This window comes from Sapajus apella, unplaced genomic scaffold (assembly GCF_009761245.1).
Source record: "Sapajus apella isolate SASKATOON/1434 unplaced genomic scaffold, GSC_monkey_1.0 scaffold16, whole genome shotgun sequence".
Lineage (NCBI taxonomy): Eukaryota > Metazoa > Chordata > Mammalia > Primates > Cebidae > Sapajus > Sapajus apella.
Window position 1 is genome coordinate 13,067,526 of NW_022436956.1, and position 22,081 is coordinate 13,089,606.

The 22,081-nt window shown below is 39.0% G+C and overlaps 1 long non-coding RNA gene across 18 annotated transcripts in view; it reads left to right on the forward strand.

Moving 5' to 3' along the window:
• LOC116556129 overlaps positions 1 to 22,081 on the forward strand; it is a 384,428-nt gene that overhangs the window by 213,252 nt on the left and 149,095 nt on the right. For 12 of the 18 annotated variants that reach the window (XR_004270837.1, XR_004270836.1, XR_004270838.1 and 9 more), the window contains 3 exons: positions 5,267 to 5,363; positions 8,135 to 8,206; positions 17,721 to 17,783. This is a non-coding gene — a long non-coding RNA (uncharacterized LOC116556129). Of the gene's footprint in view, positions 1 to 5,266; positions 5,364 to 8,134; positions 8,207 to 11,250; positions 11,339 to 17,720; positions 17,784 to 22,081 lie in introns of all 18 variants that reach the window. The other 6 variants (XR_004270847.1, XR_004270849.1, XR_004270850.1 and 3 more) reach the window with 3 other exon arrangements.

Sequence of the window (22,081 nt, forward strand, 5' to 3'; positions counted from 1 at the left end):
ATGTGTTCAGAAAATTGTTCGGTGCTTGTGGAACATATGGTTATATGGGAATAGAAGAATATGAGAGAGGTAAAAGAGGATGAAAGCAGATTCTGGAGGGCCTTGGATTGTAAGTTAAGAAGCTTGATCTTTATTCTGTAGATAGTGAGAGCCATTGATTCTTTGTGTGCAGGAGAATTACATGGTCACACCTGTGACTGGGAGTAGAGTGTGACAGATATTGGATAAGAAGTTGGAGGCAGGTCACCAGAAAGAGGTAAAAAAGGTACCCCTCCACCTTGCACTCTAATTGCAAGACTGCCTCTCTGTCACGACCCTGACTGGCTGAGGACTTTCCGAGGGCATTTATTTAATGACATGCCAGTGGCATTTACTCATAAAACCAAAAGCCATTGGGGCCAGAAATAGGGGTTTTGGTTACTTCCCCAGACAGGATGCAGTTTGGGTGATTATACATGTGATTCATCGAGGTCGGGAAGCAAATCCTCTACAAACAAACAGCCCTCCCCTCCAAGCCCAGTGACTCATGGCTTCTTCAGTTTGATCCGTGGAAAGCTCTTGAGTCCAGGCAAAGTTTGAGGTATAAGGTTATGTCACAAATCTTTAGCATTCATCATGACAAGAGAAACATATTTATTCATTCTTTCAACCATTCAAGCAGTAAGCATTTATTGAACTTCTATTGTTTTAGATACAAAGAATGTGGCATTAAAAAACATAGTTCCTGCCATAAAATATTCACCAGCTTAATTGGGAAAACAGATATCCACAACAAAGAGAGTATCCTGTAAGTATTATTATAGGGAAATGCGAACAGTGCTAAAGGGTCAGAGGAGAGACACATAGCTGCTTTGGGAATGGACAGGTGGCATTGGAATTGGGTCTTAAAGAATAACTATTCCTCATTATTCATTCATTATTTCAACAAATAATTATTGAGCAAGCACTTACTATGTGCCAGGCACTGTTTTAGACATGAGATTTCATGCTTTTGTGGAACTTAAATTTTAATGAGAGGACCCAGATATTAAGCGTAGCTGGGAGTCAACCAAACAAATATGTACCCTCAGGGTCTTTACCCTCTTGTAAAGGTACATTTCAGAGAGCAGCAGCTAGCATGTCGTTTCAAGCAAGAACAATGTATGCCAAAAGAAGCATGAATCTAGCTCCCTGAGAGAGATTGGAGAAAGAAACTTCAGATTTGGGATGCCTAATATGAAAAGAAGGCTTATTAATAGCCCCAAATTAAGATGGGCACATTGCCCTGAGACCCTTTGGATAGAGTGGACAGACATAAGTTGGAGACCATTTTTACATGGAAATTCAGAGCATTCAGTCCCCCGACATTCTGATTTTGCAGTATCTGTCAGGCACATGGAGGCACTGATTAGGGACTCTGAGTACAGTTGTTTGGATTCACTGATAGAGCCTTGATACCTTCAATCTGACTGTTTTGCAATGGCCCAGTGCCATGAAAATAAAAACCTAAGACACTGGCCACCTCCTTGCTTAAGTCATATTCAGGTCAAATTCTGTAACAGCCAACTTCTGTTTGGAGGTCATACTTGGTTCTCATTTTATCAGGTTGTCTAAAATAACCAGGCCATGAGGTGGTTATTGTTATGGTACTCATTGGAATGGGATTTGACCTATATAAGGCAAAGAACTAGGACAGAAATAGCTCTTCAGCCCATCACAGGGTTGAAGAAATCCAGTATAAGCAATTGTAGAATCAGAGAGCTGGAAGAGACACAAGGTGACATAAGGTGATCCTGGCATCTGCCTCTAGGTCTGTCTGGAAATTTAATATAAATTCTAGAATTCATTATTTTAACAAATGCATACAAACATACTCATCTAGAATAGTATAGTTCTTTTCAGGACAGTGATACTGTCTAGCCTTGGGCAAAACATCTTTGAACCTCCTGTTTCAGAGCAGACCTCAGAATCTATAGCATATTCTTTTAATATACTTAATGGAAGAAATTCATTGTCTTTTGAGGCTATTCTGTGCTTTCAAAAAAACCCAAGTACCATATTCAGTTAGTCCAGCTGGATGATACCATTTTTGAATAAAAATGAATTTAAGGCGGGGTGCGGTGGCTCACACCTGTAATCCCAGCACTTTGGGAGGCCAAGGTGGGTGGATCACAAGGTCAGGAATTCTAGACCAGTCTGACCAACATGGTGAAACCCTGTCTCTCCTAAAAATACAAAAATTAGCCAGGCGTGGTGGCACACACCTGTAGTCCCAGCTACTCAGGAGGCTGAGGCAGGAGAATTGCTTGAACCAGCAGTAGTAAGCTGAGATCACACCACTGTACTTCAGCCTGGGTGACAGAGCAAGACTCCATCTAAAAAAATAATAATAATAAAAAAAGAATTTAAGTGCAGTTATAAAATTGTAAGCTGACATTTTTGTTTGCCTTATAACTGGTTCAAAGGGACTTAGCAGCAATTGAAAAAATAAGTATATATTGTCCCAGATTTTTGATTTGAGGGTATATGAAGCTCTGGTAAGTTGTACAGTTCCTCGCTCCACTTAGTGAACTTACTTGAGGTCAAGGAGCATGTCTTGTTTGTCCCCAGATACCCACCTACCACAGAGGCAGATGCATGTGGGGACTATTTGTTGAGTGAATAAAAAACAATCATTTCATTACTTTGTAGTCATATCATGAATTCTTTATTCATTTTGATTGTTTTCATCAAATATGAATCCCATGATTGCCTGTTACCTTGAGGCTAATTAGCTAGCAAAAAGCAAAGGAAACAGTGTTTGGTGGATAGAGCACTGCTGTGGGAAGAAAGTTCAGGCTCTACCATAAAACCTGTTATGAGTAGGATGGGTAGCTTTGAAAAAGATTCTTAAGTCTGTGTCTCCATCTTTAAATGAAAGGATTGAACAGATGATGGGAAAAGGTGCATTTGAGAAACAAAATCTTGAGTAGCTACTTTTTGCCTATCTCTATGTGCATGCTGTAGTGGAGATTCATTGTTATTATTCTTACTTAGAGACAGGATCTCACTCTGTCACCCAGGCTGGAGTATACTGGTGCGAGATCATCGCTCACTGTAGCCTCAAACTCCTGGGCCCAAGAGATCCTCCCACCTCAGCCTCCCGAGTAGCTGGGACTACAGGCATGTGCCATCACACACAGCTAATTGTTTTGTTTTTTGCAGAGACAGGGTCTCACTATATTGCTCAGGATGCTCTTGAACTCCTGGGCTCAAGTGATCCTCCTGCCTCCTTCTAAAGTGCTGGGATTACAGGCATGTGCCATCATGCCCAGCCCACAGAAGAAATTTTTAAGTTTTTTTTTGTTTTTTTACTTTTGAGACCGAGTCTTGCTCTGTCACCCAGGCTGGAGTGTAGTGGCATGATCTCGGCACACTGCAACCTCTGCCATCAGGATTTAAGTGATTCTCATGCCTCAGCCACCTGAGTACCCGGGGCTACAGATGCATGTTGCCACACTCAGCTAAGTTTTGTAATTTTAGTAGGGACGGGGTTTCACCATGTTGGTCAGGCTGCTCTTGAACTCCTGACCTAAAGTGATCCACCTGCCTTGGCCTCCCAATGTGCTGGGATTACAGGTGTGAGCCACTGCGCCCAGCTATTCTTAAGGTTTTAGTTGGTCAGTACTTTAGTGTTTGCAAGTGACAGAAGCCCAGCTTGATTTACTTAGGTAACAAACTAAACTTTGGAAAGGGCCAGGGTACACCAGGCTCCAGAAATTGCTAGAATCAGGGACCCAAGCACTTCCTCCCATTTTGCCCTAAGCTTCTCTCTCTGGATCAGCTTTATTCTTTTAGACCTTCCTCCATGAGGCTGGAAAAATGTGCAAAACCTCTGGGAAGTCCTCTGAGCCAGGAAAACAAGATAACATGACTGGCAGCTGCTGTAGAACCCCAAGGTTGGATGCAGAGAAGGTCAGCTCCCCCAGAGAAAAGGTTGTTACGCAGTCAAGATAAAATAGAGCCTTGCTAAAGCCTGCCTTCTCTTCCTGCCGCCTACTCCGACCCTGCTTCTCTCAGCTCCACAAACACTGGTGACTTTCTACTCTCCTTTCAAGACTCCATTCAACTTCGCTTTCTCTGAGGCCTGACCGGCAGAGCAGCACAATCCCTTCTTGTGTATGCCCCCAAGGCACCTGAACCCATCTGTACTGGTGAAGTACACCTTGCTGTGTTGCTTGTCCTGGTCTCTTTACCGATTTTTCTTCCCATGAGTCCGGGAACTCCTCAAAGGCACTAACTAACTGCCTTACTTGGTTTTGTGTTACTTTATTTATTCAATTATTTATTTATCAGTTATTAACAGCCTACAAGTGGTAGGTTCTGAGGATTTAAAGACAAGTAACATAGGTGTCCTGTTCTCAAGGCGGTGAAGGTCATGTGGGGAATGTGTGATAAATAGACACTGGCTGTGCAAGAGAGTGGGAGGAATCCATTACAGATGTCAGCACTGGCGGCTGTAGGAGCACATAGGAGAGTATCCTTCCTGAAGCAAGGATGGTCGTTGAGAACACCAGCAAGAGCTTCCAAGAAGGGAAAGGTATTGCTCCTGGCCTGAGTCCTGTTGAATAGGGTTGAGCGTGGTTGTGTGGGTTCTGAATGGAGAGAACGTTCTCTGCCGTAAGAGCAGCACTTGAAAAAGCTGGGGATGCCCCAAAGAGCAACATAATGAAAGGCTAATGTTTGGGTGTGATAGATAAGACAGAGACACAGGGAAAATAAGACAGTTTCCAATCAAGTTCTAATTTTGCAGTACAATGAACTATGAGTATAGAATGGATCACCATGGACTTATTCTGGAAATCTCTCAGAAAGTGTGGGTTCTGACTCACTTCATAAGAAATGACAGGGTTAAATCTGAGATCAAAAAGTCCAGGTTTCAATCCCGCTCGGTCAGGTATTAGCCTGGTGATATTTTCTCAATCTTTAATTTCTACATCATGAAATGAAGACACTAAGATTCAACTCTCAGAGTTTTATTGAGGATAGAATAAGACTTGTAAACTGTGAAGCACTATACAAATATAAGTTGTTCATTACAACTGTTTATCTGTAAAATAGAGAATTCTTCATTGATAAGGATATTTGGATTATTTAAAAAGATGTATATTTACATGCAATGATACAATATTTACATGAAGAAATATGTTAGTTTTACTTACTGGATAAAAATCTTGGTTGATGCTATTGCAAAATGCAAATGTGTTAATGAGTTGATTGTGTCTTTTTATATATTTTTGACTCTTAGGATAGGGCAGAAAAACAGCCCTTCAGGGTAGGCCATCTGATTCAGCTGTACATGTGATGTGCTGGGAATTAAGTAGTTCGGGTGTGCTAATTTTGAGGTAATCTCTCTACTAAGCAAACTGCATTCTTGTAGACAGAGTTTTACGTGAGGATTTCAGTCTCAAAATAGAACTCTAAGTGGCGCAACTTTCTCTTCACTGTCTCCATTTGCTCCTCTTTAAATGGCCATAAGTAATGGCAGCATTTTAAAATCACACTCATGCAAGTGATGTTTAGAGGAGCTTGATTTCATTAGTCTTATACTCTGGTCAGATATAGGAAAGGGCAAGGAACCTCCAACAGATACGGAATGACCCACTAAAGAAACCTGAACTCTTTTGAATCCTTTTCAAAGACTATAGGTGAAACACTAAAATGTAGCTGACACAGTGTGTTCAGGCATGCAGTGTAAATGATCCTTCACTCCATGTGGTCCATCAATTCTAGACAGCCCTTGGCTATCTTGTGGGAAGAAACCCCTGCTTGGTCTCTGTCGTTCCCGCTGATACCAACACTGAGCTGATCATTACAGAGGAGAGTGACTCCAGTGCTTTTCCATGTGGCTGTAAATGTGGCCATGAAAAGCATATAAAAAAATTTAGTGATTTGTCACTCACTTTCGCTGAATGATGAATTCAAGGAACCTAAAAGTGGAGGCCCATCACTCCCAGCTACGGGCTCAAAGTTATGGCCAGTTGGTAGTCCTTTTTCTCCACCCATTACTCCTTCCACCTGGACCTAACTGTTCTAAGAGCTGCCTTTCTAAAACTTATATAAGGAAAGAGAACATGACTCTTTTCTTGGAATGTGAAGTCTATGAGATATCAGTATAAGTTCCACAAAATAAGGAGATATCCTAAGGTCAAGTAAGCCTAAGAAATCCTGAATATGTCTCCACTGGACCTAGAAAATGTACATGAGCATATCTAAGGCTGTAAAATAAAAATAATACAATAAAGCAAAATAAAATAAAACATTTGAATTCAGCTTTTCTAAAGTTGTTTGAATTTAGAACTATTTTATTTAGTAATATTCATTAACACCTTGAATACTTCTTGCTTCTAGGTAATAAGAAATGTTCTTAGAGAAGTCTCAGTAAATAGTCCTATTGAAGGCTGAAGTCCATGCCTTAGACTGAAAAAAATTGAACATAGCTTAGATACATCTTATAAATAGGGAATACATGCTTATCATCCAAGGGTTCTTTTTAATAGTCCATTCTTTATTAAATTAGGGGTTTGCTGGGGAGGTGGGAGGTGAAATAAGCAATCAGCATTTGAGTTCATTCCTCTAGAAAATCTCTATTTCTAAAATTAATTCAGAAATTAAATTTTCTTTTCTATTAGACTGGCTAGATCTCATGGAAAATCCCTTGAAAATGTTGAAATTGACTTTTCCTCTCCCTCTCCTCTGCCCGTTTGCCTTTTTTCATAAAGAATGAGTGTAGATTTGATTTATAACTATTATTGTTTGTGTTTGATGGGACCCTATGGAAACCTATTAGCCAAGGGAAAGTGTAATCACTAGTAGTTTTAACTATAATCACAGAGAAATCTTTCCCTGTCCTTTAACCTTTCCATGGCTCTGTAATTGTGAGCCATATCTTTCATCAGGCCTTTCTCATAGATACTAAGATCATATTTTCTCTTCGTAGGTTCTCTAAAGTATCTTTTTTTTTCTACCCACAAAATAGTCAGGGAGTCAGGCAATGTGGTCGACTCTATTCATCATACATATCATGTTATACCTCTTCTAGGAAGCTTTTCCTGATCAAATTTCTTCTCTAATCATTGCTTCTCCCAGCATTTCTTCTGAATCTATTTAATGTATAGGATGTTATTTTACCTATGTTGTCGCAATACTTTGCAACTGATCTTGGTTTATTCATCTGTGTGTTTTCTCTGTCAACTAGAATTTAAAGTTCATCAGAGGCAGGTACAATATACTTAATTCTTTCGTACTATCTTCAAAGTCTTACGTGTAGTAAGACTTACACAGAGTTTTATACAGAATGGACATTTTCTTATTTGAGTTAAAAATAATTTACATGGAGTGAACGTGAGGATATCTGCTCATCTCCTAGGTTTTCTATCGATATGACTGGAAAGTGAACATTGGAGTCCTCCTGACCTGAGCTCACAGCCCAGGCCAAAACCATCAGTAATCTTTGTGCTCTTAATCAAATTTCTTATCTTCTCTGAGTTTCCATTTTCTCATATACACAGTGGGGATCTTGTATCTACTTTGTCCTAAAAGACTAGATGAGGAATGGTTAGAAGTTTAAGTTCTGATGTCAGACAGTTCTGGTTTGAATCCCATCTCTGCTACTTGCTACCTCATCTTGAACAAATTGGTTAACCTCTGATGAGTCTCATTTTCCTCATCTGTGAGTTAGGATCCATAATAGGGTTTATCTCATGAACTTGTTTGGATTAAATGAAATAATGCAAGGAAAACTTAGAATGGTACCTGATATCTAGCAACCATTCAATTAATGTTAAATATTACTATTGAAGATACCCAGAATACCTGATGCTGGCAGGCTCCATTAAACCATAGTTCTTTCTCCTACTAATTCCCATCTTTTTAAATCCGTTGCCACGGCAGGTGCACTTTGTAGATTAAGTTGGCTAAATGCATAACTTTCAGTGCAGAAATGGCATTCTGCCTGTTTTGCCTATCTTATACGGCACCAAATTCTTCTGAAGGAAAAGACTTTCTCAGGAAGATAATACATATCTGGATTGAAAAGAGCTTACGTTTTTAAAGTGTGGATTGGAGACATTTTTTAATTGAACACAGCCATTTTGTATCATGTTGATTTCCTCAGGATATGAATCAGAGAGAAATAACTGAAGTCTTGTCCCAGGAAGAAAGAGGACAGGCAGAGGATTTTTTACTGGTAAGGCAACTTGCACACTTGTCCTTTTCATAGTGAGTCATGATCTATGATACATTTCATAGCAATGTCTATGAGTTTCCAATTTGGAATTAGACATGCCAGCCAAATAAGGGAGGGAGAAGAGAACAGACTTTTAATCCACCTCATTGCCATTCAGAGTTCTAGAAGTGGAGCTTCAAGAAAATGACTATTCTAGCACCCACTTTTAGTCATATCTTTAAACTCATTGAGAAAGAGAATTAGCTAATAACTTTCTAAAGGTTTTCAGCAGAGCAACTCGACAGGGTTTTTTTTTTTTTCTCTCAATAACTAGCTCAAGTGTTCCAGAAAAATCAAAGTCTCCCTAATCTCTTTCCAAATCTTTTTTTTTCTACTTTTGCTATGACTTGAGGCTAACTTTTCTTTTTCTTTGCTTTCATACTGGCCGACCTAAGCTCTTCTTAAAATGATACTGTAAATTTGTTTAAGTTATTAGAGGCTACCTTCCCTATTTCTTTTTATTTTTCCAATCAAGCAATCTGAACGTGCTTAAAGAGCTCTCTTATATCCATTTAAAAAATTTTTTCAGGCCAGGCTCGGTGGCTCACGCCTATAATCCCAGCACTTTGGGAGGCCGAGGCGGGTGGATCACGAGGTCAAGAGATCGAGACCACCCTGGTCAACAAGGTGAAACCTCCTCTCTACTAAAAATACAAAAATTAGCTGGGCGTGGTGGCGTGCGCCTATAGTCCCAGCTACTCAGGAGGCTGAGGCTTGAACCCAGGAGGCGGAGGTTGCGGTGAGCCGAGATCGTGCCATTGCACTCCAATCTGGGCAACAACAGCGAAACTCCCTCTCAAAAAAAAAAAAAAATTTCCCATCAAGTAATCTAAACTTGCTCAAAAAACTCTCTTATATCCTTTTTTTTTTTTTTTTTTTTTTTTTTTCCACACTTCAAGTCACTTTGGGCTACTGTTCTAAGGATGTTTCCCAGCTATTCTAGTAATAGAATAAAAAACGCCAACACTTTGTTACCATTGGTCCTTCATATTCATGGGTTTCACATCTAGGGATTCAACCAACTCTGGATCAAAAACATTTGGAAAAAAGAAAGGATGGTTGTGTCTGTACTGAACACAGATTATTTTCTTGTCATTCCCTAAACAATATAACATAACAACTGTTCACATAGCATTTACCTTTTATTAGATATCATATGTAATCTAGAGATGATTTAAAATATAAAGGAGGATGTGCCTAGGTTATATGCAAATACTACACCATTTTATATAAAGGACTTGAGCATCTGCAGATTTTGGTATTTGCAGGGGATCCTGGAACCAGTTCTCCATGGATGCTAAGTGATGACAGCATATGCATTTGGGTATCCCCGGGACGTGTTGCCATTCAGAGTATATTACAGATGCTTAAAATGGTGATTAAATAAATATGACCTTATATTTCTGTAGCTTTTAATGCTTTATGGAAAACTTTAATTTCCTTATAAAATCCTGCCTGCAGTTGTCTTATTTTTCACCTTTTCTACCACCCAAAATAATCTTACCTTTTGTTATAAAGTCAGTAAGTGTTAGAGTGGAGACCAGAACTTGGCCTCCAGCTCTCAGCCACACAAGTTTATTGCCTTAACCTGAACATTTGCTAAAGCAGCAGTGTTAGTGTTTTGAAAAATGTAGACCTCCCAAACTTGACCTTGTACTCATATAATGAAGGGAATAGCAGGAGTGCAGACCAGTTCTACTATGCCTTTGTTTTGGGAATATATCTGAACATCATGTTATTTTTAAATTGTAAAATGTGACTTGTTCATACTTAGCCTTTATTCTTCTCTGACCTTGAGCTCCAATTCTCACTGCCTTTTCTACAAGCTCATCATTTTCTCACATGGTATCTCTACATTGTGTTCTGGTATGAAATATTAATGGCCCACAATAGGGCACTTTTAATCTCTTCATCACCAAGATGTAGAACATCTTGGTGCCTTGATTAAATAGTGCGTGGTCAGTGTGAGTACCTTGATTAAATAGTGCGTGGTCAGTGTGAGTACCTTGATTCTCCTCCTGCTGAAATTCTTTCTGTCACATGATTTCTTCAATGTAAAAATAAACAATTGTTACTATTCCCTTCATTACGTCACTGGAGTTTGAAGTCAGCCAAAGGAAGATATTAAATAATCAGGGAGATAGGGTTTCTTGCATTGAACTCCTTAAAGGCAGACACTATGTCAGAAATTTACGCCAAGTGCCGTGGCTCATGCCTATAATCCCAGCACTTTGGGAGGCCAAGGCGGGTAGATTGCTTGTGGTCAGGAGTTCAAGACCAGCCTGACCAACATGGTGAAACCCCATCTCTACTAAAAAAAAAAAAGAAAAAAAATGCAAAAGTTAGCCGAGCATGGTGGCACATGCCTGCAATCCCAGCTACTTCAGAGGCTGAGGCAGGAGAATCACTTGAACCCAGAGGCTGGGGTTGCAGTGAGCCAAGATTGCGCCAGTGCACTCCAGCCTGGGAGACAGAGTGAGACTCTGTCTAAAAAAAAAGAAAAGAAAAGAAAAGTATATATCCCCATCCCCCATCCCCTAATCCAGAGTCTGGCACAGAGCAGGTACTTAATACATATTGATTACACTGAATTGACATCTATAAGAAAATTCAAGAAATCTGTCCCTTAGTTGTGACTTTGTCCATCATGATGTGACCTTAGCTAAGTCTCTGAGTTTCTGTTATGTCATCGTTTAAATGGGATCTCTGTCTACCTTTAATGGGAATGCGAGAGTACTAGGAAATTTGGCCTTAAGGAATATTTGTTTTAGACTTCACAGACCAGATGGAGTTCTAGTTTTTAAGTGAATAATTTACAGACTAATGGGTTTTATATGAATAATCAAAGCAAAGGGGCACTTGGTGACCTACTTTTGGATTAATATTTTTAGTTAGTAAGTCATTTTTGACAAATTCCCACACCCTCAATATCTGTTCTCTTTTCCCTTTACTTCAGCTTCCATTATGGTCAACTTTACCATTGAAACGAAATCATCAACTTGAAGATATGTTGGGAAATGCTGTTATAATCTGGATTCATAAATCTTAACAGGAAGAACCTGGAGCCAAGCAGCTTAGAGCATTATGAAATTAGTTAAGTCAGGCTTCTGGAGTATGTGAGCAGTATACCACTTTCTCATTAATCTGAGGCAGAATGCCCAGAAAGACTATTTCACAAAAGTTAGTGCAAAAAGAGAAGTCCATTGAGTCATTGTTGGGTGCTGGATAACTGAGCAAATTTATTGCATTTATCAGTGGGGGAAGTCTGTATTCTAAGACTGCCTTGCTAAGAAAATCATTGTAAACTTGTAAATGAACAATTCTCTTTCCTCAATGGCTCTCAAACCTGAGTGAGCATCAAAATTATCTGGAGGACTTATTAAATCACAGATGGCTGGGTACTACCCTTAAGATTTCTGATTTTGTAAATTCTAATTTGGGGTGGGGTGGATCCCAAGATTTTGCAATTGTCACAGTTTCTAGGTGGTGCTAATGCCACAGGACAAGGTCTACACATTGAGAACACTGTGCTACTTGATTTTCCTTAAGATTGCCAAGGCTGGTAAAAAGAAACATTCCATGGTTACTGCTGCTCTTTTCTGAGACTAATTTAATGAAATAGGACTTAGATAAGGCATCGATAGCACAAGCCACAGGCAGACATCTATGGGTCATGGTGTCTGTGTAAAACTACAATGAACCCTAGATAAAGAGTGACAGAGGTTTTTTTTAAAGTTAAGTTTTCAGCTCAGCTCCTTCATGACTCTTTAGGATACATTATTGTGGTCTGTTCCAAGCTCCTTCTGGAGTCATCCTAAAATATATTGCCGGAATATTTAAAAAAAGAGAGAGAAGATATGTTTCATTTTCTTTGAGGTGGCATTCCAGGTTGTCATCTCTTTTCCAGCAAACAGGCCATGTATTCAGGCATTCTACCTTCTTGCTTTGTGATCTAATTAGACACTAGACAGCAATTCTCTATCAAGTTCTTTTAAGCAAGTTCTTATTTCATATAGGTACAATATTATCAGTTCTGGCTCTTTTTCTGGAAGCCCATTTTATTCAATTTAGTTCAACACCCATTGAGTGACTTTCTATGCCAAGCACTATTCTAGGGACTTAAAAAAAAAAAAAGACATGACCAAGACAGACATCAATGCCTGCCCTTACAGAATATACATTCTAGCATAGGGAGGTAGACAGTAAACAGTACATCAGTCAATATATTATATTCTTAATAGTAAATGCTATGGAACAGAGGAAATTAAAGCGGAGTAATTAGGTTCAAGACGGGGGTGTGCTGGCAGAGGAGGACTATGTGCACAGTTGCAATTTTAAATAGGGTGTCAATCGAGCAAAGATCTGAGGCAGGTGAGACTATAAGTATATATCTGGGAAAGAACGTCACAGGCAGCGAGAACAGCCTGAGCAAAGGCCCAACGGCAGGAGACTGCCTGGCACATTTAATGAACAGCAAAGAGGCCAGTGTGGCTGATGCAAAGAGACAGAAGGAATGTATAATAGGTCAGAGAGATAACAGAAAGGCAAGGGTGAGGCTGTATAAGGTTTTGTAGATTACTGATAGAGAACTTTGGCATTAATCTGAGTGAAATGGGTGTCACTTCAAGGTGCTAAGGAAGAGTTGACTGTTTAACAAGGGTCTTTCAGTATATTATATATAGGCTAGATGAGCAGGGCTAGGATAGAAGCAAACAGACTAATTAGGAGGCTGTGACAGTAACCCCCCCAAAAAGATGATGTGGCTTATGCCATGGGTTGGTCACTAGAGGTTATGAGAAGTAGTCTGCATAGGGCTATATTTCGAAAGCAAGATCCAAGAAGATTTTATGATAGATTGAACATGGAGTATGAGTTGAAAAGAAAGCAAAGTTTTGGCTTGAGCAACTAAAAACATAAAATTGCTATGGATTGAGGTGCTATTGATTGAGATGGCTGTAGGAAGAACAGGTTTGTGAGGAACATTGGGATTTTGGTTTTGGACATACTGATATTTAAATAACTATTAGGCACCTAATTATAGATGTCAAGTTGGTTGTTGATCATGCATCTTTGGAGCTAATCAGAATGCCAGCTTTTCCCTGGCTAAAGAGGGAGACGTTGGAGCCACCAACATTTTGGGATTAAAAACTGTGAGGCTGAGTGATGTTATCAAGTGATTGGGTATAAATGGAGAAGAGGAGGACTCAGCTCTGGGGGTCTTCAGAATTACAAACTCAAGAAAAAAAGAAGAAACCATCAGGGAGAGACTGAGGTGTGCCTATCAAGGTAGAAGAAAAACTAGGTGGATGTAGTGTTCCAAAAAGCAAGAGAATGAAGTACATCAAGTAGAGGGGAGTGAGAAGTAGTGCCAAATGCTGCTGACAGATCCGGTATGATAAATACTGAAAGTCGCTCATTGAATTTCCCAAGTGAGCATCACTGGTGACTTGAACGAGAACATAATTTGGTGGAATGGTGACAGTCAAAGCCTGGTTTAAGTAGCTTAATAGGGAATGGCAGGAGAGGAATAGGAAACACTGAGGAAATCCAACTCTAGAGGTTGCTGCGAAAGGAAGCAAAGAAATTGGATGAAGACACATGGGGAAAGTGAGGCGAACCTGAGGGGTTTGTTATTGCTGCTGTTTTTGGTTAGAAGAAATTATAATATGGTTATGTGCTGATGGAAATGATCCAGTAGAGAGAGAGAGAGATTAATGTTTTAGGAAAGATAGCAAGAATTCCTTAAGCAATTTTGTTGGGTCAGCAAATAGTCATAGTATCTAATGTCCAAGTGGAAGATTTGGCTTCAAAGAGAAGATAGAATATTGTCATCCATAGTGACAGGCATGTTTAGGGTAGTAATGCTGCTTGAGAGGGGTAAATATAGCAGTGAGACCCTCTGTAAAATTCCTTTTCATCACTTAGTTTCTCCATGAAGTAGGAGACAATATCTCATAAAATCTCAAAAATTGTTCAAATGAAGCTCAGGTATACAGCTCTATAAATATTTATTCAAAAAATAAAACACAGCCAAACATAATACAGAAAGTATGCCATAAATGTTCTATTTTAGGAGTTTTTCTGCATGAACCAATTGAGATTTTAGAATAGGGATCTAATGTCTTTTCAACTAGGGACACTTCTTTTCCTGGTAAATATCTCTGTATTAAGCATAGGCATTCTTCTTTGCTTCATTAATCTTCAGATTTATTTAAAAATAGGGATATTTATATATAAATTTTTCTATTTGCCAATTAAATGTGCCAAATTGTAACTTTTTAAGATGTTATATGTGGATAGGTTAATGTCCATGAAAAAATCTTTAACCATCTCTTGCTCTTCATTTTAACAAGATGACTGGCCCCTGTCATCTTGCCAGTGTTGTCAGCTTGGTACGTTGTAGATATTGGCTGCAATTCTTAAATAGATATAAACAAGAGCTTCCACTATTCTTATTTATAATAAGTACTTAAACTTAAATCAGAGATAGGAAGCACCTGTATGATTTTTTAAAAAGACATGGTGGACCCTTTAATCTAAATTCTGTTTCTTCTCTGGTATATAAAAAGTCACTTTTCGGAGGTTAGAAACTGTATTTTAGTGCTTTGCTTGAACAAAATTTTCAAAACATAACAAGGTATCGCATAAACGTTTTGCAATTGTAATGATCTTAGTTTGGGCTGCTATAAACAGGGTGGCTTATAAACAACATACACTTATTTCTGACAGTTGTGGAATCTGTAGGTTCAATATCAGAGTACCTGCATGGTCGTGTAGGTTCCTCTCCTGAGTTACACTGCCAGTTTTGTTGTACCCTCACATGGTGGAAAGAGAGCTCTCTGGGGTCCCTTTTATAAGGGCACTAATACTGTTCATGAAGGCTCCATCCCCATGACCTAAATTTTTTCCCAAAAGCCCCGCCTCATAATACCATCACATTGAGGGTTAGGATTTCAACATATAAATACTGGAGGGCCACAGATATTCAGTCGATTGTCATAATAAAATATGTAAGATAGATGTTTTAAAAATGCTTGTTAAGATTCTTTCATATTAGTGATCAAGTGAGTTTGAAGCAAAAGGGGAATAACCATAGTATTGAACTCATAGAGTTGTAGGGGAAATGAAATGATATTGCCCATGTAAGGTAACTTAGTGCAGTGCATGGCCCATGGTAAATGACTAACATGTTATTGTAGTGGGTGCAAAGTGGTGATGGGGTTCCTTGAGAAAGATTCCATAAAATTGACAAAATTAGGGGACTTTTCTTAGTTAGCTGCTGTGTGTGTGTGTGGTTCGTGTGTGTGTTTTGTGGGCGGGGGGTGACAGAAGGTTACTAGAGCCAGCATCATTTCATCGAGAACAAATTTAAAGAATGAATTGAAAGAAACAATTCATCCAGCTTTTACGTGCCAGGTACTGTAGTAAGCATGTTAGATACGCACCGTATTTTGTCCTTATAGCCCTGCACAGTAAGTTGTATTAATCCAATTGTATGAATGAGGAAATTGAGTTGGGGGGAAATGATTAACTGCTACAATGGGAGAGCTCTCCGCAATTTGGTAAGTAAATTAAAAGACTGAATTCATCTACTAAGCTGTCCATAAAAGAGCAAAATTCTCACCAAGGTCACCATGGGATTTAGTTTTTAAGTCCCCAGCCTTCTTTTCACCATACTGTTATTTGCTTATTCATCTAAATCCAACCTAAATTCAAATGCACATTGCTGGTTTGCTCTGAATCAAGGAGTTTGCTTACTCTGCAATTAGTCAAGGGATTTGCTTCTGAACATGTGTGTAGAGATGGTTTACTCTTTTGTACTGATAAAGGTTGAAGACAGAAGGAAAATCTAACTTTTTGTCCCATGAGAGAAAAAGCTCTCTTCCCATTGCAGAAGACAACAGTATAGTTTCCTTAAAGACTAGCTGTGTTTCAAACTCATATAACTCTTGCTCTGGTTGATGAAAAGCACAATATTCCTTCTCTCTTCCTGTAGGAATGCAGAAATAGGAAAAGAGAAAGAAAAAAAAGAAAGAAAAGAGGGAAAGAAAGAAAGAAAAAAGAAAGAAGGAGAAAGAGAGAGAATGAAAAGAGAAAGAAAAAGAAAGGAAAGAAAGAAGACAGGAAGAAGGAAGAAAGGAAGGAGAGAAGGAAGGAAGGAAGGAAGGAAGGAAGGGAAGGAAGGATCTAATTTATTTTTTCTATTCAGAACAGAAAAAATCAATTAGAAAAATAACTTTTTTTTCTCCCAAGGGGAAAACTAAGTTGTAGCAGCTCTTTGGAGACTTTGAAGGACATCATACCCCATTCATTCATGGCAATCAGTTGTTGAACACTGAGCAACTTCATTTGTAAATGAAGGAGAACAGTTTGGCTGGCAGAACAACTTTCAAATATATTTTGTACCTGAGTCTATTCTAGAACAAAAACTAAATCAATATAAGCATTTTGAAAGCTTATTATGGAAATGTCAAAGCTCCAGTTTTTAACACTTTCAGTTTTTTTTTTTAAAGATGTGACATGTAAATGCTTCACTGAGTCTATAGCCGACCCCATGAAAATAGGAAAAAATGATGCCAGATTATCAAAATGTTTCTTTCTTTCTGTAACTTGGATTGAGAGGTGAAGAATTCTCATCCTGGAAGGGAGAGGAGAACTGCCTGGGTTTCCATTTTGAGTTTAGTATAAGAATAACTCTGTGAAAATATATATATTTTTAAATAGTGAAAAAACAATTTGTTCATCCACAGCCAACAAGGCCAGTTTAGAACAGGGAAATTTAGGGTAGTTGTAGCATGGGCCTTAATGGCTAGAAAAAGTAACTAATAAATTACTAAGAGGAATTGTGATCTTCTATTTCCCCAGAGGATTAAAAAAAAAATCTGCTCAGCATCCATTTTGGATAGCCTAGGTGCTCTTCCGTCTACAAACAGGCATCTGCACTGATGATTCTCGTGGGTGCAAAAGATGTGGCAGAAGTTCTTTCCCCCTCTCCATCTCAGGACTTATTTATACAGTCTTTATATTTGATCATTTATGCTACAAGTGAATCACAATTTCTCATCCTTCAGTGGCCAGCTCACTTGCTGCTTTTGGCTAATTGTAGAGGAACTGAAATCCTTGGAGAGAGGGAGAGAAACAGGCAAGAGGGCAGAGACCCAACCACTCTTCCTCTAAGAAGCCTGTGACTCAGCCCTGAGCTCCCCAACCCCCAACCAACTTCATCAAACCTCAGCCCCCCAAATGCATGGTTTAACATTTTCTTTAGTGGTGCAATCTTGTTAGGAGATTACAGGGAATACTGAGTTTTATTAGGGTTCTTTCAACAAATTCATTTAATTGTTACTGCCCCTTGGCTAATGCTGAGTCACTCTCAAAGCTTCATAGCATTTCATGACAACTCATCCTTCTTGACTTTCCTTTTTTTTTTTCTTTTCCTTTTTTAAGTTCTCTTAATATTTTTTATTCCCAACAGACTTGACTTTGGACAAAACTGAGAAGAACTCATAAACTTGGCTTCCTCACTTCTGCTCCTCAGGTGAGTTTAATTCCTATTTCTATTATGCAATGTCGTTAAAGAATATTTTCCCAGATTTCTGTTGAAGAACTGCCTTTTTTGATCTTTTCGATGCTGGCATTCTTTTAGAATTAACCATGGAAAAACTTGATGACACTTCCATCCTTCTTGTAAAATTCATCTTTGGAGTAATTTTACAGTGTGTGTTTTCCCCTTGGACATTTTAAAGAGCTGGATTTCCGTCTCTTTGCAGAGCATCCCAGCAGCTGTGTCTCATTTTCTTTGCAAGGGCATTTGAAGAAATTGCTAGTTTGTAAGCTGCTTAACATATGAAATAATTGTTTTAAAGCACTTTACAGTTTGCTTAGTGCTTTCCTGTTGTTTTACCCCATCATTTCTCTTAGAGGCTCAGGATGTATTATTTACATTTTTCAGAGAGGGAAATGGGGTACTGAAGACATAACAGTAGTTTGGCCCGGCACAGTTAGGCTCATAAATTAATCAACAGATCAAAATCTCTCCCTTCAGATCCTTTAATATCTATGACCAGAAAGCCTCATATCTTTTGACCTAAACAGGTAGACAGACATATCTGCTTTGCTTCACAGCAATTTGTAGTCTAGCTAGTTTTAGATCTACCCTGGTAAACTGCCTCAGTGATTGGAAGTCAGAACACTGTTTGGACAGATTTAACATTGTTTGGCTGTTTTTATTAAAAGTGAGGTACTGGGTGGCTGAAATCACTTGTTTTGGAGTTGAACTGCTTGGAGTTTAATCCAGGTTCCAACTCGTACCAGCTGTGTGACTTTGGTGAATTACTTAACCTCTCTTAGCTACATTTTGCTTACATGTGAAATGGGAGCAATAATTGCAACTTCATGGAATTATTGTTGTGAGGCTTAATTGAATGAATCCATGTAAAGCTCTAAGCATAGCATCCAACACATAGTAAGCCTTCAGTAAATGTTAGCTGTTACCATATAGTGGTTCAAAAGGTGGTTACCTGGTCATTTTTCCTGAGGTTCATTTAGGTTGATTTGTTTCATGAAATTATACATCTGGCCCAGTCAAGACTAGAGAGATCTTAGTGGTCTTAACAGATAATTGGTGGGTAGACAGAACTTGTACTAATGCTTCCTCTGCTTTAGAGGGCTGTGATAATTATAATGTCTCATTCTTCTCTCTAAAACGCAAAGTGGCCATGTTGTTCCTCCTGAGTAATTTGCAACATAGATAAAGGACCCCATTCAGTACTGCCCATGGTATTCAACGTAGCACTTTTGAAATGGTAGCACACAAAAAAGTAAAAGACGACATGGGTTTTCTTAAAGTTCAAGAAGACAGCAAGGTGCAGAGGAAGTAGTACTGATCTGTGTGGTTGTAAACTGGCTGTTGTTAGAACACATTGGACTCAGTCCTGCATCTGCTAGTCATTTCCTGAGTAAACTGGGCAAGGCATTTTGCTTCTCTGTACCTTTGTTTCTCCAATTATAAGTGGGAATTATAATACCTGCAGGGTGGTCAACTCGTCTCTTATTTGCCTTGGCCATTCCCAGGGCAAGTGCTATGTCTCAAAAGCCTCCTCAGTCCTGGGGAAAACTAGAATGGTTGGTCACACTAAATACCTATCTCTCTTCTCTTACTACGTTCACCATATGGGCAACAGAATAAAAGTGCTTTGACATTTCATGTACTGAAGAGCCTAATAATCCAACTCGATTCTAAACCTAAGTTCCAAAAATAGTGCTTTGGGGTACTGGAAGAAAAACATAGCAATACAGTATATTATAGTGCATTAGTTATTAAGTAAGAATAATGCATTTTAATTCTTGGTGCATCATTCCTGGTGCTTAGAAATATGTAACTGGAACCATGTTTTATCTCAACCTTATGTGTTTACATACGTGTAATTGAAAGTAAACAAGAGTATGTTTATACAGAACATTTAAGACAAGTACTTTCAGGTGATCATGAAGGTAATTTGCATTTGAAAGACCTCATTTGGATAATCTTTACTTCTTGAAAAGTTCTGTTTTGTATCCAAGACATATTTTGGATGTGATTGCCATTTACAACAAATTGATTGATTAATTTTAGAAAACTTCAAAGGAAAACAAAAGAGTCTGACAAAGGTGACATAATTGACCATTTACTTGGTATCAAAAAAATAAGTACCCATCAAAGAATAATAGTACATTGCCGGTAATTAATGTGAAGCAGGATTGGTGTTCCAGAGATATGCAAAAATATTAACCAATGTGCATACTCAGGAATTAGAGTAGTTTTCACAAAATGATTCATTTAGTTTGCTTTCAGGTCATATAGAGATTGCACTTGAGTGGAACTTCAAAATGTGTAACCATGTGTTTACCTGAAAAGTCAAAAGTTTTTTGATTGACTTTTATTTGTGTTTCACCCAGAGGCATCTGACTAGAATCAAGCCAATACACACCCTATAAATGCCAAAGTGAGGCTTCTCATAGACGTACACAGCAAAGATACATAACACATGTGCAGTATGTATTAGTAAGAGCGTAAAAATTAGCAAATTTCATTAAACTCAATTGCTTATGTTAATACAGAGAAGTAAGATTTACTTAAACAATTAGCCTCATTTTTGCTCATTTTGTGCTTGGCTTTTGAAATAGGGCATACAAACCTAGGTTAAGTGATATTAAGGGAATTGAAGACCCAGAACATGTCACATACTCTTTCTTCATCTACCCTGGAGGACCAACTGCAGCCCTGGATACATGATACTCAGTAAAGCCTTGTTAACTTACATTGACTGTTCTTTGTATTAATAATCATTCAGAATAACATAATGAAACCAAAGTGAGAAGGGCATGGCCTAGCGTTCCACATTCAACTTTTCCCCAAGGAATGAACTGCTTTACCTCTCAGGCAGAAGCAAAGAACTCATTCAAAAGCAGAGCAGAAGGCTGTTGGAGTTATTGTTGTTTATATTTCTCTGGACAGAGGAGCAATTATGTTGGCTTCAAAGGCCTTTTCTTCTACCTTCCATCCTGGCATGCTAGTACTGGAAGAAGCCTCCATTCTGTTCCTACGTTTTACAAATGGAAACCCAGAGAAGGAAACTCTTTGCCCAAGGTCACAGATGCAGACCTTCTCAGATATTTGTTAACCCTAATTTAATTTTTCCACATTTCACTAAATAGAGCTGTAGGTGACTTTCTTGCCCTTGGCCCTTTTTTAGTTTAGGAAATACCCTTCTTCCCAGATCCTTCCCACTATCTAGTGTGGTCCCTATCCCACCACTTTTTAGACAACTCTCCTTCCTTCCAGTGCTTTCAAATGGCATTTTCTTTGCCCTCAGCCAGCACACCTGTACCTTCATTCCAAGGTTTCAAGATAAGGGAATCTTCTCGTTGATCCAAAGTGCTTTCTTTGACATAGTGATGCGGGTCTCCGGGCTTCTACCGATGTCTCTGAGGCTTCAGTCACGTGAGTCAAGGTACTTTATGGTTAATTTAGCTGGTGAGGAGAGCAAGCTCAAACTTGTGAGAAGAGACATCAACTGCAACAAACCAAGGTCAGAGCTTGAACAGAACCTCCAAGAAGACAGATTGCCTGTGGCTCTGAGAGCATCATTCCCCCGACAATAGTGATGCAGACAGAAAGTAGAAAAATGACAGTCTCCTTTAAGAGGCAGATGAGGGCACAAAGGTTTTTCAAAACTCAGTCCCACAGAGAGGAAATCTGCTTGAATTTATTCAGGCCCCTTCCTTTTAAATCCTCTTTACCCTTGGCTCTGCTAGGTGCTAAAGTTTATGCATCAGCGACAGGTGATTCTTATGTAAGAATGGAATCTCGGGTGTGATAAATTTGGTCTTGAGAAATCTCAGCTCAGTGGCTGCAGATGGCAATGTCATGATGGCAGAGTGAGAGAGCGGTGACCTGCTGGGCTGTGGGCTGTGTGTGAAATGGCTACTCGGCTCAGAACTGTCTGAGCCAATTCTTGAGTCTCAAGGTCATGACCAAGGGGCACAGCCCAACTGTAAAGTTGACATTTATTCTTGCTAATCCCTTGCACACTGCATCTGGCTCACTCAAAAGTCCCTCAAGAATGGGGTTGTAACCTGTGTTCTTTGTGAGTACCTTTATAATTTTGGGTCTTTGTCTATCATGACTAGTCCTGTTAAGGTTCAATTCTATGCTTGTAAAGAATTGCTTACACTAGAGGATTTGCACAACTGTGTTGGCTTGGTGAAGGAGACATTTCTGTTCACTCCATCCCTGTCAGTCAGGTTCTATCTGTGATCTAGGTATCTCTTTAGTGGCAACTTTCAGGTCACAGT